Below are 4358 nucleotides of genomic sequence, written 5' to 3' on the forward strand. Positions count from 1 at the left end.
ATGCATCTAAGACTCAATTAATATTTAGTTATAATTTGAAAAACCTTTACTCACCAAGATTAGGCTACATGTTTTTGTGGAGGAAAATTATTGAATCCACTGTAGATGGCTTCAGCGCGGTCCTGCGCTCACTGATGGTGCGTCCAGCAGCACTGAACACCCTTTCACTGCTGCTGCTACTGGCCGGGATGCATAGTACTGATCTGGCTAATTTTGCAAGTTTTGGGTAGGATGGTTTGTTGATCTTCCACCAGCCAAGAACATCCATGTCATTTTCCATGACAGCCGTTTCAATGTAGCGAGTGACCTCGTCATCTTCCCAGTCAGCTTGCTGTACATTTTCCCACTCCGCAAAATTCGCTCTTTTTGCCGGAGGAGGAGTGGGTTCGACTCCAGAGAGCTCTGGGTCTCGAATCTCCACATCTAGTGCACCTGCAGCCATGGCTTGCAGAAGAGTGCGGGCATGAGCATGTACGGCATTCCTGTCTGAAGGAAAAACTTTTCCACACCTCAGACTTTGCTTTAGTTGCTGGTGCAACCAAAACGTAATTGCCAGAGGCAAGCCTCCGTTTCACCTCCTCAGCATCCATTTTCGCATCTTTCTCGCGCTAATCAAAATGCATCACATGACCGCTCATTTACCGCGCAAGCCCGAGCCCGTGTAAAATGATATAAATTAAGCCAGAACCCGAACCCGGCAAAGATCTTCAGCTCTAGTGAAGACGCATGTCACGTGACAACATCAACATGGCGGATGTAGTACATCCGAATTTCATACTATATAGAACGTACTTTTTTAATGGTTGAGTAGTACGTTCAAATTCAAATGTAGTACCTACTAAGCAGTATGCGATTTCGGACGCACCCACAGATCTTTGAGTTCAGCTCATGAAAAATGGGGGCAAAAACAAAAGTGTTGCCTTCTTGACTTTGACCAGTGCCTTCTTTGATCATATTTTTCAAGGGTATGAATAATTTTGAGCACAACTGTATTTCAATCATGACAACCCTCGGATGATTTTAGCATGGTGATGGATATAACTGTTAATGTATTTGGTATTGGCAGAATAGATCTGCTATGCTGCTGCTGAACCTGCTGCAAGCAAGTACAGGAACTTGCTACTGCCAATGCATATGGCGATTCGGTGCCATGTGTATTTAAGACATACAGCTGGAATAAGAAAACAAAACAATTAAATATGTATGCTGCTGCTATACAATAATATGCTTAAAATCATCCCTATCCACCCTTTTCTTGCTGTAAAAATGGGCGCGGCCATTTGTAAACTCTGTGGGTCTAGCTTCCGGTCTCATCCGCGTCCAGCTATTTTTAGCTGTTCAGAACCGCTCCTTTTGCTGCTTGATATTGAAAATTGGTGCGTCTTACCATATTATTTTAATGTATTATCTTAATTATGAATACACTGGTTTGTAGTGCAAACAGTTGGGGGTGGTCAGGGTCGTCTTATATTCGGGCTAATACGGTAATACAAATTTGATAATTCTTCTTCCTTTTATACAGTTTGACAGTTTGACATTAAAGCAATACACATAACATTTTTGAAGCCACTCTGATCTGCTGGAGCTGTATAGTGAAACTCTTATTATACAGCTCCATAATTGTAATGTTTTTCTTCAACTACCTACAAAGAAACAAATGTATTTATAGTCAGTTATTATGAGACCGAAAGGAACAGCTTGTGCACACCACTGCTCATATTTGCCGAGATAGCCGGCTCATATTTGACACTCTAGAGATCTTATCTCTAGAGAGCTTTTAATACCTAATCACGCAACTCTTCTAGATCCCAGAGTAAAATGTTACATTTCAGCTTTTAATGTTACTTTTTGCTTAATGATATGTGACCATGGAGCACAAAACCAGTGATAACGGTCAATTTTTCGAAATTGAGATTTATACATCATCTGAAGGCTGAATAAATAAGCTTTCCATTGACGTATGGTTTGTTAGGATAGGACAATATTTGGTCGAGATACAACTATTTGAAAATCAGGAATCTGAGGGTACAAAAAAACAAAATATTGAGAAAATCGCCTTTAAAGTTGTCCAAATGAAATTCTTAGCTATGCATATTACTAATCAGAAATTCAGTTTTAATATATTTACAGTAGGAAATTTACAAAATATCTTCCTGGAACATGATCTTTACTTAATATCCTAATGATTTTTTGGAATAAAAGAAAAGTCAATAATTTTGACCCATATAATGTATTTTTGGCTATTGCTACAAATATACCCCAGCGACTTAAGACTGGTTTTGTGCTCCAAAATATAGCATATCTGAAGATAAAATATATGTAAATAGTACACACACATTCAGATCTATGAGACTTGTAGATCACCTTTGGTCCTTGATTTGCCCTGAGTGAAAGGTTTGATTTGTAATAATGTGATGTATTCTTTTTTTCAATCTAAAAATTTTATTTTACAATCTTCTAGTGCCCAGAACCCTAACACTGGTGTAAGTGTCAAATTCAGATGCAGAGTTGTATGGCTGTGAATTTGGAGTGTTTCGTAAAAAGGCTTGTCGTCAATAACACATAAAAACACACTGAAAGAAGCACAGAGTTGTTGAAAATATGCTAAACGAAATATAACTGAGACAATGCAACAACAAGAGTACACAGTTGCATTATGCAGTAAATGTATGTCTTGAAAAAGTTTTTAGACCACTGTGCTGAATTGGTCATTTATGTTTGCTGTTTTTTTTTTTGGTTCTGATTATGCATCCATACACAGTCATGAAAAATGTTTCCCTTACAGAACAAGGCTTTGGGATGCATTCTCAAATATTTGGCATCTCCAAATGAAGTACAAAATATGCTTACAACAAGTAACTTCCAGATATGGCACAATAGTTTATCCTTCTCTGATCTTGCACTCTTTTTCATTTCTCTCTTTTCAGTTAGAGAAACACTGTCTGAAGTAACAGTGCTGGCATGTTCCTAAGGTTTCCTCTTTTTTATGATTAATTTGTACTGCTTTTGGATAGTTGAGGGAAACTAGATGTGCAAAGTTGTGCATGTTTTTGTCATATGAAGGTTATATTTTTGAGTCATTATGGGGAAAGTAAATGTTGTTTGACTGAATTAATCTGTTTGTAGCAACTGATCAGGTGTCTGATATAAAATGTTGGTCACTGTTGTCTGTATGTATCAGACCCGCATATATACTGTCCTCCAGTGGTCACTATGCTCTTCCTGTCGCACTCTTTCTAGCTCCACCCATGTCCACTTGCAGGAGTCCCCATTCCTCATCCTCACTGTCCCCTGCTCGGTCCCGTCCCTCCTCCACACACTCATCATCCTCGTCTTCTTCATCCTCCAGAGCAGATTCCTCATCCCTCTCACGTTTGATGGCCTGGATGGTGGGAGGCGGCAGTGGGGCAGAAGCACCGGTGTCTTTAGAGTCAGAGCTCTCCTCAAAGACCTCAGGGTTCTCCAGCATCTCTCTGATCAGAGGAGGCATTGGGCCTGGGATCTCCATCTTTAGAGTGATGGCTCGCTCTGCTCCTGAACAAACACACAAAAAAAGATGATCATCTTCATGTTTTAGGAAAAACTTTTCCACACCTCAGACTTTGCTTTAGTTGCTGGTGCAACCAAAACGTAATTGCCAGAGGCAAGCCTCCGTTTCACCTCCTCAGCATCCATTTTCGCATCTTTCTCGCGCTAATCAAAATGCATCACATGACCGCTCATTTACCGCGCAAGCCCGAGCCCGTGTAAAATGATATAAATTAAGCCAGAACCCGAACCCGGCAAAGATCTTCAGCTCTAGTGAAGACGCATGTCACGTGACAACATCAACATGGCGGATGTAGTACATCCGAATTTCATACTATATAGAACGTACTTTTTTAATGGTTGAGTAGTACGTTCAAATTCAAATGTAGTACCTACTAAGCAGTATGCGATTTCGGACGCACCCACAGATCTTTGAGTTCAGCTCATGAAAAATGGGGGCAAAAACAAAAGTGTTGCCTTTATAATTTTGTTCAGTGTATTTCATAATGTGATTTTCCCCCACTTTCACTTTTTTTTTTACTTTAATTAAAGGTTAGATTTTTTTTTTTTTTGAATGAAAGATCAAGTGGATAAACAATGCAGGTTTATTTTCACAGCCTTCTTTGATCATATTTTTCAAGGGTATGAATAATTTTGAGCACAACTGTATTTCAATCATGACAACCCTCGGATGATTTTAGCATGGTGATGGATATAACTGTTAATGTATTTGGTATTGGCAGAATAGATCTGCTATGCTGCTGCTGAACCTGCTGCAAGCAAGTACAGGAACTTGCTACTGCCAATGCATATGGCGATTCGGTGCCATG

Source organism: Sinocyclocheilus grahami, unplaced genomic scaffold (genome assembly GCF_001515645.1).
Source record: "Sinocyclocheilus grahami isolate Dianchi unplaced genomic scaffold, SAMN03320097.WGS_v1.1 scaffold591.1, whole genome shotgun sequence".
Taxonomy (NCBI): Eukaryota; Metazoa; Chordata; class Actinopteri; order Cypriniformes; family Cyprinidae; genus Sinocyclocheilus; species Sinocyclocheilus grahami.